This window comes from Quercus suber, unplaced genomic scaffold, assembly GCF_002906115.3.
Source record: "Quercus suber isolate HL8 unplaced genomic scaffold, Cork oak 2.0 scaffold_279, whole genome shotgun sequence".
Taxonomy (NCBI): Eukaryota; Viridiplantae; Streptophyta; class Magnoliopsida; order Fagales; family Fagaceae; genus Quercus; species Quercus suber.
This window is the reverse complement of record NW_027069735.1, coordinates 460,886-476,148: the sequence shown is the minus strand read 5'-3', so window position 1 is coordinate 476,148 and position 15,263 is coordinate 460,886. Positions and strand designations below refer to the sequence as shown.

The window sequence follows — 15,263 nt, the reverse complement described above, 5'->3', positions numbered from 1 at the left end:
GGGGGGGGGGGGGGTGGAGGAGCAAAGGTGTGTATCTAATCTTATTAATTGGATTGGAAAGTGTTAAAGAAGTAGAAAGATGAAATTATATGCGTTGTACTCATGTTGTATGGGTAGTACTCTTCTAGAAGAGTCTAGAAGATTCAGGTAGAGAGGTTTCCTACTCCCTACCAGCTGTTAGCATCATGATTATTCCCTATCCCATCGTAGTCATCTTTCCTACATGAGAAACGAATAGTAAGAGGGCTGGCACCAAAATTTTTCCAGCTCCTCCTTCCTTAAATATTATAGTTCCATACTTCCATGATTTCGTTAACATAGTTTTGAAGCTTTATAATCTTTGCCTCTGATTACTTTTCCTTCTCTGCTCTTTGTTCTTTTGTTTTTCTCTAGCCTTAAGTCTTCTCTCTCTCTCTCTCTCTCTCTCTCTCTCATGATAAAGAAACTTTTGTCCAGGTTTTTTAAAGACCTAAAGGGAGGGAGGGATGGGGGACAGCAACAAGGCAGGTTTAGGCTGTTGCACCCCGGACCTTATACCCTAACTAGATGGTAATTACCCTGCCAAATCCAGCCCAAAACCCATGGATTATGTTTTACACCTTTAATGTTCCCAATATAGGGGAGCACCTAGCACTCTCATTTAAATCAAGTCATTTATTTGAAGCAGTAAATGGAACATATTCTATCTTTTTGGGACAGGGTACAAAATGATAGGTCCAAGTTGTCCAACTAGTAATTGTTGGTGTACGGGCCACGTAATGGAATAGTGTGAGAAATCTGTAAAAGTTGAGCAGACAATATGGGAGGTATAAGTTCACATATTTGTATTAGCCCTTTGTGTACATAAAAATACCCTCCTTTAAAATTTCATATGCAAATGCATACTTCATTTTGGTACTTCACTGTGCACATCATGAATTCTTCATGGTTTCATATTTAATTGTCCTCCTTAAATAGCATTACATTTGGTGGTAAGATTTAAAGGAGTTTAATGGTTTGATAACCTATAATGTCTTATATTATTACTACCTATGTTAGAGTGAATCCTATTGCTAAAAAGATAAGGGAGAATCACTTGAGATGGTTTGGTCATACGCAGACAAGAGCCATGCACCAATGAAAAAGAGTGAGTTGATTCAAGTTGTGGGAACAAAAAAAGGTAAAGGAAGATCTAAAATAACATTAGTAGAAGTAGTAAAAAAAAAGCAATGTCAATCAACAAGATAACAAAGTATGACCTTGGATAGGATAGGGAATGGTGGAAAAGAATACATATGGCCAACATTTATTAGTTTGTTGGGATTTATAGCCAACCCCAAAGTTTTGGGACTAAGGCTTTATTTTTATTATTTTATAGCAAATATCTAAATTATAGAGGTCATGCTATTGAAATGTGAGGATAGGTTCAAAATAAAGAATTGCTCTCTCCTACAACAAAAACCCCTCTATTTCTTCAACAACAAAAAAAAAATTCTTCATGAACTTGCATTTTGTTGCTGATTAATATATTTAATTAATAACTTACGCCTTCTAACAACATTTCTTATCTTCCATAAAAAAAAAAAAAGTAATCAGATCACAGAAAATGGCAAGGCAAGTATACCAGAAGGGTTAAGATTACTAACCGCCTTCTCTAGCCAGTGCATGCGAGGAACAAATCCCACCATTGCAATGGAGCACTTTGCCATACAGTGAAAGCAAAATTCAATGTAGGACATGGAACAATACATCATCATCAACTGAGAAAATTGCATTTGTTTGAGGTCCTCAATTGGTTTAAATCTGTTGTTTAAATTATCCTCTTCATTTATGTCAAACTTAAAATTGGGTTTCTGAGCTGTTTGTGACTTCTGAAAACAATTTTCTTAAGATAGGCTTCAGACTCTCTGAAGGTGGATCACTTTCACTCCATACCACATGGATTGCTTCAGTCCCACTACAGGATGCATAATGAGCAACAGATTGCTTGAGAAGAGAATTCCGTTTCCAAGTGTTGATAAGTACTGTGTATCCACCCCTGAAAGTTAAATAAAACCAAGGTTATTATAACAACACAAGGATCCTATTTAAAGATAGGTAAGAGGTAATACGGAAAATGATAACAGCAAGCTAACTGATGTGAACCCAAGCTACACGGCATGAATGTTTGGGCATGTGGGATGATGGTTAGAAGGAACAGGAAGAAATAAAGTGGGTTTGGATCTTCTAGAGTTCTCAAGTAACTCCACCATAGAGATTCTAAAATCTTATCCATCCATTTTGAAATGTGTGGATTGGATTTTACCACATCATCAATAATTTAAATAGATACAAAAATGTCAATAGTGAACATTTGTTTAAATATTGAAGGTGAGAGTGAGTCAGTAGCAAAGGAGTACAGAGTCACAAATGAAGGTCAGGGTACAGCCCCAAGAGCAATGGACAAGGGTAAGGGTAAAGCCAAAGCTATACTAGGATGAATTTGGCTAGTTTCTTTTTTTTTTTTTTTTTTTTTTTGGTATTAAGTGTACGTTATTTGATTCAAATGTAATCATCACAAGGGAAGGGAGCGAGATGACAAGAGTCTTATAGCTTCATGGGGTTCAAAAAATACCTAATGAGAGCAAGGTAAGTGTACTCTATTTTCTTTGAATGTAGATGTGCTTAACTGCCAACTAAGCTTGCTTTCTATTGTTACTTAGAGGAGTACGAAGGCCAGTCCTACCTGTGGGACGTCTAGAGGTAGATTAGCTACTATTAGAATAGAAGAACATGAAAGCAAATGGATTCTGCACTAAATGTCCACCTAGCTTTTATGCTGTTTGCAAAAAATCCCCTAAAGGCTAATTATTTCATCTCTTTGCAGGTTTCCACTCAAACAAGTGTAACAGTTGCCAATGGACCTTCAAGTCAAGCAACAAATAGTTTGGATTAGTTTTGAGTGGAGTTTGTGGATGTTGGTAATGGTTTGGGACTTTATTCGGTGTATTGTTTGGAACAGAATGTTTAGAAACATTTTGTACTCTGTAGGAATCTTTAGTAAGGTTTGATGCTGGAGGGCTGAAATAAAAGCCAAATAAACAAAAGTCCGAACAGAGGAGGCAAATGGACTCACCATGGGTCTGGTTGGTGATCAACCCAAGCCCATTCCTAAACTTACATGGTAATCAGTCATCACTACCCTAACTACAGGTAAAGACAGTCAGCATAGCCGGAGAGGCGTTCTACAGTCATCCTCCAGATCGAACTTACACACACCATGAAAAGTAGAGCCCGTTTGAGCTCCTGACACATTGGGCCTCACATCAGCATTAAATACACCCCATTACTCATAAGCACATTAGTAATGATTTTACTTTTCCCCAACACTTGAGGGGTGCTGCCTAGATAATGATCCCCTCAGCCCAACATCAACCCCTCCCAAGACAGTATTGACAAAATCGATTTCCAAGGACTAAGACATGAGGAGAGAGCAGATAGGGCTGAATGTAAACGAACCCCCCTTCAGAGAGGAATGAAGCTAAACAATTTCTAATACAAAAGCAATATACACTCTGGTTTTACTCTAATTCTCCACTGACTGAACAAAATACAACCCTTGACATCTAGGAAGTACAGACACAACATGGCAACACAAGCAATTTGTGAAAAATTATAACATGACATGGCAGGTATGACACTGGTATGACACTCCAAATGAAGTGTTCGTGCTTCCTAGCTTGACATTTCCTTAGCTTTACCTTTTGATTGGCAGGACTGAACCGGTACAACACTGATGCAGCCCGGTAGCCCACCATCCACATCTTGGAGTGATTTCCACCATTCCAAGAATCCAACCCCCACATATGCCATGTTGAGACATTTTTTCACGAAAGTATATTTTGGTAAACTCTGATGCTATGTCCATGTGAACATGTAAGCCTTTATTTGGTAATACAATCAATTGCAGGGATCACAGAGTAACGAAACATCATTCTATGATTTTAGTTATTATTTATTGTTAATGATTGGTTCCTAATTTTTATTTTCTTATTCTATTTTTTGACGCATTACTATGAATCACAAAACCAACGTATATTTTATTTATCAGAGAACATGCGTAACAATTCAATTTCAATCACAAGTTTGTCAATTCAAAGGAGGTATCCCACACCAAAATCTTAAAAAGAAGTTAGCTTAAAAAGCAACAAAATCAGAATTCAATTACTCACCCCATTTGGCAAATTCCCAACGAACCCAAAACAATACAAATTAATTAATAAATCACACCCACAAAAACATATACTATACACGAAGTACAAAAGGAAAAAAGGTACCTAGAAGGAGAAGAGACTGAAGAAGGGTAGTGAGGATTCCAACCCATGAAGGAACTAAGCCTTGAGGTGACAAAAACGACGACGCAGAGAGCAAAAAACCCCAGAAAAAGCTTCAGCTTGGCCTCGCCGAGAAGCTGACGAGCTCGGCGAAGTAGAAGCGGCGAGCGGCTGCTGTAGGCGCCTCTGTTCGCCGCTTTTTCCTTCGCCGGCGAGGACAAGGCGTCGATGGAATTGGCGTCCTCGCCTCGGATCCCGATGAGGGTGGACATGGGGACTCAAAGTCCATTCAATTGACGATAGTCATCGGAGTTGTGTCCTTTGTTGTTTTTGTTATCTAATAATTAATGCGGTTGTTCAAAGAGGAACCGTGTACGCGTGAAAATTGGAACTGTATTTCAGACATGATTGATTGTTGTTGTTGACATTTTAACTGTTAAACAAATAACAAATAAAAACAAGGGTCAGTTATGTTTTTTCCCCTGTTAAAGTGAAAATTTTAGAACAATCTCCTTAAGTTCAAAGCTTTTCATTCTAGTCCTCATATATGATTCTGTTTTCAAATAGTCCTTCCCTCCAATTCTGTGTGTGATCTATACAACAACAATAATGTCTGAAAATAACAGTGTGAAAGGAACATAAGTGGTTTACCAAGAAAAAAAAAAAGGAACATAAGTGCATCTCTAAATTTTATATATATATATATATATGTATATATAACATTGCTTTGAGGTGAATATTGGCAGTGAATAGCTCATGGAGTGATAATAACAGTTCAATATCAAAAATACTTTCAGGTCGATCAGGGATTTTGTTTTTGTGATAGGTAAAATCCATAAACCCATTAAAAAGCAGCTTGGTTTATTACAAATAGGTATCAAAAGCCAAGAAAAAAGCATATTCGAAATAGGTATAACGGTATGAGAGATGTGTTTTAGTTGTGTTTGATATAGATAATTTTGGTTGATGTTGGGTACTTGAATTTTGATCTAAATGGAAAACATCATAAACCCTAGAAATTTATTTAGGTCGAGGTTCATAATGTTAAGTGAGATTATTTTTGTTAACCAATAGTTTTTAAAAATGTTTGAGCTAAACTCTTTGTGCTTATTATGTAGGTTCAATGTCTTTGAGCAATTCACGTGGAAGTTTGTAGTGTATCGGTATCCACACCTTGAAAATTGAAAGCTTATATCCTCTGTCAATGTAGGTATAAGTCGCACATTTGAGGACATCTTAGCCGGATGCAGATCCTAATTAAGAGGAGATTTTAGCGCTAGGACAAGGGTAAAGTATTACCTTAGCTCAAATCTTTGAAAAAACTGTATGTTCATTTTTGAGCTTTGAGTTGATTAGGCGGTGTAATATTAAAAAAAAAAAAAAAAAAAGTACATGTGAATTCTTTTAAGAGTATGATCCTCTAGTGTGATAGAGATAAGGGGAATAGTGATGTTTTTCGAATTTAGTTAGATAATTATTGTTGTGATCCTTTTTTTTTTTTAAGTTAGTTAAAAGGGAATGGAGACTACTGTGTTTACCATACAATAAATTATAGCGGATTGTGCAAAACATATACGAGTTGTGTACATGATGAATGCAACAATATATATATATATATATATAAAAGTAGACATTATATCATTTAAATGTACTTTAATGTGATTATTACATCAATATGAACTTGCTACTTTCCCACATTATCCGGCTTAATGAATCTATTAAAATCATTGTTAATATGGAGTTATGGTTAATGTCCTGCAATATGCCGTTTTACAAAGTAATGGCACACCGCCTCACATGGTGGACAGTCAACAACAAGGGTTAATAAAGTTGGACATGGGTCTATGATCAATGGGTGGCAAATGGGCGGGTTTGGGTGGGTTTGGGGTAGGCATAATTGGGTTGGGTATATAAAACTCATTTACCCATTTAAAACCCATTTAACTAATTCATTATAACCCAAATCCAACCCAACCCAATTATTATAGGTAAACCCCAACCCACCCAATTACCCAATTATCAAAATTACCAAAATGCCATTAAAGTGAAAATGACTAAAGTACTCTAAAATCTTCAAAAATGACCAAAATGCCCCCAAAACCTGAAAATTACCAAAATACCCCCAAAACCCAAAAAAATGACCAAAATACCTCTAAAATCCAGAAAATGACCAAAATACCCCAAAAACCCAAAAAAATGACCAAAATAACCCTGAAAGCCAAAAATTACCAAAATACTCCCTAGAACCTAAAAATGACTAAAATATCCGCAAAACCTTTAAATTACCAAAATACCCTCCAAAACCTAAAAAATGACAAAAATACTCCCAAAACCTAAAAAATGACCAAAATACCCTCGAGAACCTAAAAAATGACCAAAATACTCCTAGAACCCAAAAAATGACCAAAATACTCCTGAAACCTAAAAATTACCAAAATACCCCCAAAACCCATAAAATTACCAAAATATCCCCAAAACCAAAGAATGACGAAAATACCTCCGAAACCTAAAAATGACCAAAATATCCCTAGAACCCAAAAAATGACCAAAATACCCCTAAAACCTAAAAATGATTAAAATACCCCCCCAAAACTCATAAAATGACCAAAATACCCCTGAAACCCCAAAAATGACCAAAATACCCCCAAAACCTAAAAATGACCAAAATACCCCATAAACCCAAAAAAAGTCCAAAATACCTCAAAAACCTAAAAAATTACTAAAATACCTCTGAAACCTAAAAAATGGCCAAAATAACCTCGAAGCCTAAAAATTGACCAAAATAACCCTGAAAACTAAAAATGACCAAAATACTCCCGAAACTTCAAAATTATGAGGGTGAAGGGTAGAGTTAAGTGTAAATCTGTGGTGATTTTGATAGATTCAGGCAGCACTCATAACTTTGTTGACCTCTCACTGTTTTCTCAATTGCATATTCCTCTGGATAGTACACAAATCTTGGAGGTTAAGGTTGCTAATGGTGAGGTACTTAAAACTCATGGCTTGTGCAAGGATGTTCCTATGAATTTGCAGGGTCATCAATTCTTGGTTCAGTTGCATGTTCTGCCTATGGGGGGGTGTGATTTGATTTTAGGCACTCAGTGGTTGAGTACCCTTGGAGTAATTCAGTGGGACTTCAAGCTGCTTACCATGTGCTTCCTATATGATAAGAGGACTGTAATACTTCATGGTTTGAAAGGGGCAGAAGGTACTCTCATTCAAGATGGCCTTCATTTCTTGAAGGAACTTGTTAAAAGAGGCTTAGTTTTGCAGATTTCTGATTCCAGTAGTTCTGCAGAGGGGGCTATTCAAGTGCCTGTAGAAGGGGTTGCTTCTGTTCCTACTCAGGTTGCTGCCTTGCTTAAGGAGTTTGAGGCAGTCTTTGCTACTCCTGTTGGTTTACCTCCCATTAGAGGGCATGAGCATCAAATTGAGCTCAAAGAGGGTGCTCAAGCTATCTGCCAAAGACCATACAGGTACCCCTTTTATCAAAAGAATGAAATTGAGAAAATAGTTAAGGACTTGCTGTTTGTGGGTTCAATTAGACATAGTTGCAGTCCATTTGCATCACCTGTTCTGTTGGTAAGGAAGGCTGATGGGTCATGGAGGATGTGCATTGACTATAGAGCTTTGAATCAAGAAACTATTAAGGACAAGTACCCTATTCCAATCATTGATGAGTTGTTGGATGAGTTGGGTGGGGCTTGTGTGTTTTCTAAGTTGGATTTGAGGTTTGGTTACCATCAAATCAGAATGAGGGAGGAGGATATACCCAAAACTGCTTTTAGGACACATGAGGGGCATTATGAATTCTTGGTTATGCCTTTTGGCTTAAACAATGCTCCCTCCACCTTCCAATCCTTGATGAATGCTATCTTTAGGCCTTTTTTAAGGAAGTTTGTCCTTGTTTTCTTTGATGATATACTGGTTTACAGCAAGACCTTATCTGATCACCTTGGACATCTTAGGGTGGTTTTAGAAACATTAGCCAAGCACCAACTCTTTGCTAAACAGTCTAAATGCACCTTTGCTTGTGATGAGGTGGAGTACCTAGGACACCTTATTTCTGGTGAGGGAGTTAGAACTGACCCTAAGAAGACTGTTGCGATGCAACAGTGGCCAATTCCTAAAGATGTTAAAGCCTTAAGGGGGTTCCTTGGTTTGACTGGGTATTATAGGAAGTTTGTGAAGGGGTATGGTCAAATTGCTGCTCCTTTAACTGCCCTTTTGAAGAAGGATTCATTTGTTTGGACCTCTGAAGCTACCACTGCTTTTCAAAGGCTTAAGGAGGCTGTTTCTTGTCCTCCAGTATTGGCCTTACCTGATTTTACCAAAACCTTCATTGTGGAGTGTGATGCTTCTGGGTTAGGCCTTGGAGCTGATCATAGGCCTATTGCTTATCATAGCCAAGCCTTGAAGGGTAGTAAGCTTTCTCTCTCCACTTATGAGAAGGAGTTCCTTGCTTTGGTGGTGGCAGTAAAGAAGTGGAGACCTTAACTGTTGGGAAGACCTTTCATTATCAAGACAGACCACCATAGTCTTAAATACCTGTTGGAACAAAGGGTGGGTACCCCAGCTCAACAAAAGTGGATTTCTAAGCTTTTAGGGTACGCTTTTATTGTGGAATACAAGCAAGGAAGGGAGAATGTGGTCGCTGATGCCCTGTCTAGGAGACAATGTGCTACTTTTAATTCTGATTTGGATGTTTCTAGTTCTGTTTTGGCTCAGTCTGAAGCATTGGTCCTTACTGCCAATGGTACATGTCATTCTGATGCTTATGATTCTTCTCAAGGCACTTTATGTATTATTTCATTCCCTACTCTTTCTTGGCTGTCTGCTTTTAAAAACAGCTATGATTTTGATCCCAAGGTTAAAGCAATTTTGCAGAATATTCAGTCAAGTTCCACTAGTTCTCCAGGGTTTACTTTCTGCAATGGGCTGCTATTTTACAAAGGTAGATTGTATTTGGGAGACTCTAATCAGGATTTGAAGACTTTGGCGTTGCAACAGGTGCATAACAGCCCTTTGGGGGGTCATTCTGGTTACCTCAAAACCTTGCATAGGCTTCAAAAGGATTTTTATTGGGTTGGATTGAGGCAGGATCTGAAACAATATGTCAAAGAATGTGATACATGTCAAAAACTTAAGCATGAAAAGTGTTTTCCGGCTAGTTTGTTGCAACTTCTGCCCATTCCTGAGAAACCATGGTTGGATGTGAGCATGGACTTTGTTGAAGGTTTGCCTAAATCCCATTTGAAGTCTGTGGTGTTTGTAGTTGTGGATAGACTCACCAAATACACTCATTTTATGGCTCTTTCCCACCCTTACACTGCTACCAAGGTTGCTAATCTTTATCTGCACTTTGTGTTCAAGTTGCATGGAATGCCATCTACCATTGTTAGTGATAGAGATCCGGTGTTTACCTCTCTTTTTTGGAAAGAATTGATGAAGTTACAAGGTGTTAAGTTGGCCATGTCCTCAGCTTATCACCCTCAGTCTGATGGCCAAACTGAGGTGGTGAACAAAAGCTTGGAACATTACCTAAGGGCCTTTGCAGCTGATAGGCCTAGTAATTGGGTGGAGTGGCTGCCCTTAGCAGAATTCTGGTTCAATACCAACTTCCATACTTCAATTAAGATGACACCTTTTGAAGCTTTGTATGGATATTCTCCCCCAAGGGTTCTAGACTATGTGCCTGGTACTACAAGAGTTGATGCAGTGGATTTGATGTTAAGGGACAGGCAGCAGATTCTGGCCTTGCTCAAGCAGAACTTGTGTGTTGCTCAGGAACGTATGAGATGGTTTGCCAATCAAAAAAGGGTGGAAAGGTCCTTTGCTGTGGGGGACTGGGTATACCTAAGATTGCAGCCTTATAAGCAGACTTCAGTACATAATAAGAGGTTTGGTAAGCTTGCTCCAAGGTATTATGGGCCATTTAAGGTCCTTTAGAAGGTTGGGGAGGTTTCATACAAATTAGATTTGCCTATTGGTTCCTTGATCCACCCTGTGTTCCATGTGTCCAACCTTAAGGCTAAAGTGGGCAATCAAGTAGTGCCTAGACCAACTTTACCTGCTGTAAATGATAATCTGGTGCTTACTCCTGAACCTGTGATGATTTTAGACAGGAAATCAATCAAGCTAAGGAGCAGGATTGTGACTCAAGTGCTAGTGCAGTGGCAAGGTGAAAGCAAAGACGATGCTACCTAGGAAGTACTGTATGACTTGCAGAACAGGTTCCCTCACCTTGCGGGCAAGGTGCTTTAAGGGGGGAGAAATTGTTAGGATCATTACTGTGTTGTGATTCAATATTGTGTCTATGGTATGTTTTACTATTGTATAAGGCTTGTAAGTGACTATAGTTAGTGGTAAGTGACTATAGTTAGTGAGGCCGGGTTAATAGGACTGAGTTGGGTTAGTAGCAGTTGTAATGTGGGGCTGGTAGAGTAATGTGAGCTGGAGAGTTAGTTGAGACCATGTATATAAAGGCACGTGTATGATGGAAGAGAGAAGAATTTCAACTAATGAATATCCTATTCTTTTCTATCTCAGTTTCTCTATCTTTTCTATTTCTTTCTTTCTTTAATCCCTAGTTTTCCGCATCTTGCTCAGGAGGACCAGCTGTCCTCTAAATCAGTTACTATTCCTTTCAGCCATTGATATTCCTTGCACCCACCAAAGCCTCTGTGGCTACCTTTCTTTCTTTTGTTGTGAATCCTAATTGGTCGAACAAATTTTTGAACTTAGAGCTCTGTTGTAAAGTGGTAATGGCCACTGCAGGCAAGGCTAAGTTTTCCTCTTCGTCTTCTCCTGGGTCTACGCAGATTACCACTGCCGCTATGCCCCTCCCTTTGTGATTTGGGAGTGGGTTTCTTTAGACTTCCTGTTGGGATAGTTCTAGAGTCCCTTCTTTAATCCTGCGGTGCATTAGTCTGCAAAGCGCCCAACATTCTGCAGTAGGATGTTGTACGTAATTGTGTAAATGACAAAAGCGTGGGTCCCTCCGTTCCTCCTCTGTGGACTCCCTAGCAACCTGATTAGGTTTGAAAACTCCATCTGCTATCCACTTGTCTAGTAACACATCTAGCTCCTTTGAAGTGCATGGTATTGGTGGGGGAGTGTCGTACTCTCTCCCATCGGTCTTCCTTCTCCTTTCGCCAGTAGACACTGTTATGGCTTGTGGAGCACTTCTCTTGTCCATGCTTGGCTTTGCGGACTAAGCAGTTTTCCTTGCCTTCTGCAACAACTGCGCAAATTGGGAGATTTCTAAGTTTTCCAAGACTGCCCTGTACTCCCTGATCATATTCGTCATACACATCTCTGCCAGTGTTCATTCTTCGCAATGGTCATAGCAATCAAGTACTATGTCCCTGAATCTCTTAATGTACTCCATCAAGTCTTCACCATTCCTCTTCTTGGTCACTTGCAAAGTCGCGAGTGTTACTGTTTCTTCTCCGTTGAAGTATTTAGTACAAAATACGTCCACCATGTCATCCCATATTGGGATCGATCCTGGCTTTAAGTCAATGTACCAGGTGTATAACCGATCACATAGTGATTTAGAAAATTTTCGAAGACACAAGTCTTCGTCTGCGGCGTAAGGGCCAAGTGTATCAATGAATTTGCTCACGTGCTCAATAGCACTTCCCTTCCTGCCGTCACATTGCTCAAAGGCTCGTGGCTTATACTTCTCGGGGTATGGTTTACTGAGCACCCTTAATGGGTATGGAGGCCTGCGTGCGTAGAATTTCTCCTTTGGTCCTCTGGCTTTCTCTTGCTCCAGGAGAGTTGCTACCTCAGCCATAGTAATAAAACGTCGATCCGTATTCTGTGGGACACCTCCTGCTAGTGTTTCTTCCTTGTCTGCCACATGTTCTGGCTCATGTTGGCTTCCTTTTTTCTTCGTTTTGTTTGTTTTTAGTTGACGGATTTCTTCTATCATTTGTTGTTGCGAGTGCTACAGAGCCTGCAACACCTCAACGAAGGTGTTGGCATTGTCTGTGGGGATTCTTGGAGGAGGTTGGGGTCCAGCCCCCATTCTGTTGGCACCCTCCGCCTGGTTAGGATGCTGTTGGTGAGGGGTCGTCGGCCTAAATTCTGCCTACAAGGGCACGACACTCATATTTCGTGTTGTCCTAGACTTTGGAGGCATTTGTTTGCGAGGGCTCTTGTCCCTAATCTGTTTCTCAACTCCTCAGTGGAGTTGCCAATTTAATGTAAGGGCCTCTTTTGTATATTGTGCTTTAGGCTAGGCTGCCTCCTGCGGTAGTGGGCCCGAATGTTTCTGAGTAAGGGAGTTGAGGCCAATCCAACTGCAACTCAACTTGGACCGGTTTGTGCACAAACCATGCCTCATCTACCAGGAGTATGCTTATGGCAGGCAGAGCTATTTCAGATGAGTTACGACAAACAAATATAATAATAATAACAAAACATAGTACTCTGACTATTTAATGGAAAATGACCAAGTAACCCCTATTTATGAGACATAATCACAGTGATAACAATGACTTTTACAAAGAAAGTAAAGGAGTGAATGATAAAATGAGTTAATCATGGATGAACATAAAAATCAAGTTTAAGTTTGGTCCGCAGAAGCAAAACCAAAGAGGGAAGAGCGCCTCCTCTCAAAGCAAATAATCTCCTAGGAAAGATCTTGCCGTGGGGATTAATGGTTTTGAGGGAATCGGACCTGAATGGTTAATGCCCAAAAAGAATCCTTCTTATGTTTTGGAAGAGAGCAGGATTTTGAGGAGGAGAGAGGAAAATCGACCTACTAGTGCATGCCCACCATATTACCTCTCTTTTGTTTTTCTGTTTTCTCTCTTATCTTTTTTTCTTTCCTTTGTTTTTACTTTCTTTCTTTTCTCACTCCGTGATCTCCCGTGTTTTTCGATGTTTTTCCTTGTTCTCTTCCATCCCTTTTTCTGGGCACGGCAAAGGTCTTCTTATAGTGCCTGCTGTGACCAGATTTTACTATTTTGCCCCTTAACCACCACTGGTTCGTCTGTGTGCCACTCTCCATTCCCAGACAAAGGAAGGCTGTTTCATTTATTAGTCTGCCGTGGCACCCTTTCTTGCCACGGTGTGGATGCTCTCTCTCTCTCTATCTTTCAGGGCATGCACTTGACGGTTCCCCCCTCAACCTTACTTCTTTTGGATGGTCTATCATCTCAACAGGACGTACCCCCCAAAAGAGTGGGAGATACTTATCAATGGTGGGTTATACTTATCGATGGGTGGGTTATACTTATCGATGCTCATTTTCATTTGTCATTAGTTAAGGCCTAACCTGACACCACATATATATCTAATAAATATCATATTATATCAAAAATTGGGGTTTTATTTATTTATTTATTTTATAGGTAGATAGTGGGAGATTCTTCTCCATTATGATAACATCATCAAGGTTTAAGTGGTACCCGTAGTATTATCTACTACTATTACATGGTATGAGCTTACACAAAATACCCTATTTTTATTTTTTATTATTATCTTTTTTTTTTTAAAAGATTGTGGGAGATGGTGAGAGTTCAAATTACACATATGAGGCACCATACTAATTTTCACATAACTCTATATGAATATTAGTAGGGGTTTTTATTTAATAAAAATAATAACAACTATGTGGCTCTATGCAAACATTATTATAGTTTTCTCTTTAATAAAAATAAAGTATTTTTGAGTTGTAACTTTTGAACTTTGAATTTTGTTTATATATTTGTAATTTGGTACTTTGCCTTTATTAGTAATTTGTGTCAAAAATTATCTTTGTTCAATTTTTTTAATATTTATTATGAATTTTAATTATAGATATATAATTATGTTAGGTTGCATTTGTTTTGCTGTAAAATGATTTTAGGAAATTATTTTACACCAGCCTATGTGTTTGGTAAGCACAGAAAATTGAGTCGAACGGAAATTAATTTTCGCGTTGACTGTAAAATAGACCTCCCCAATCGGAAATGAATTTCAATTTCCATTTTACCTTCAAATGATTTCCACCCTAGGAAAATAGAAGAGAGAAAGAGAGAGAAACAGTAAGAAGAGATCGCACCAGAAGCTGAAGCGTCGATCGCACCACCGCCCCCACCCCAGATCACACCAGTCTCGTCGCACCCCAGCACCAGCGAGATCATGCCGCCTGAAGCACCGTCGAGATCGTGACCCAAAGCTCACCGCAGTTCTCGTTCTCGACCCAAAGCTCATCGGCTCCACCGAGATCATGACCCAAAACTCACGCCATTCTCATTCTCGACCAAAGTTCATCGACATTGTTGAGATCACGACCCAAAGCTCACCGCCGTTCTCATTCTCCGACCCNTAGTTGTGTTAAGTGTATATTTTGAAATTTTCTGTAGACAAATTTGTTTGGATGCTGAGAAAATGTGAAAATTTTGTAGGAAAATTGCATTTTTAGAATGTTACCAAACACCGAAAATCGTTTTCCGAACTATTTTCCATTGCACAACCAAACACCTGGATTTCATTTTCCTTACGGGAATTCACTTTCCCCTGCATTCATTTTACACTCAGAATTCGATTTACATTGAACCAAACACACCCTTAGTATTTAATATTTATCAGTAAGATCTTATGATCCTCGTGCTGATCCAATGATCTGATCCTCAAACCCACTCACCGATCTTGTGTAAGATCTCGATCTTGATAACCTTCATTATAACCAAAGAATCATTGTAATGCTTATCCATTTTTCTAAGAACTGATTATCTTTCACTCAAAATATAAATACTAACATAATCATAATAAATAGCTATTAATAATTATCAATACTATATATTTCGTAGAAATAAAAAAGTAATGTTAATGGTGAGCTCATATGAGCACTAATATGAAGTTGGCAACAACAACAGTTTGTGAAAGTATTATAAAATAGTTTGTGCTTGTAGCATTACTATTAGTAGAAGGAAAATGTTAGAGACACAAAGTTTTTTACAAACTGTTGATATG

The 15,263-nt window shown here is 38.8% G+C and overlaps 1 pseudogene; it reads right to left on the bottom strand.

The window, feature by feature from the left end:
- Positions 1 to 1,571: 1,571 nt before the first annotated feature.
- On the bottom strand, positions 1,572 to 4,707 carry LOC112022573 (glycosylinositol phosphorylceramide mannosyl transferase 1-like; annotated as a pseudogene).
- Between the last annotated feature and the right edge of the window lie 10,556 nt (positions 4,708 to 15,263).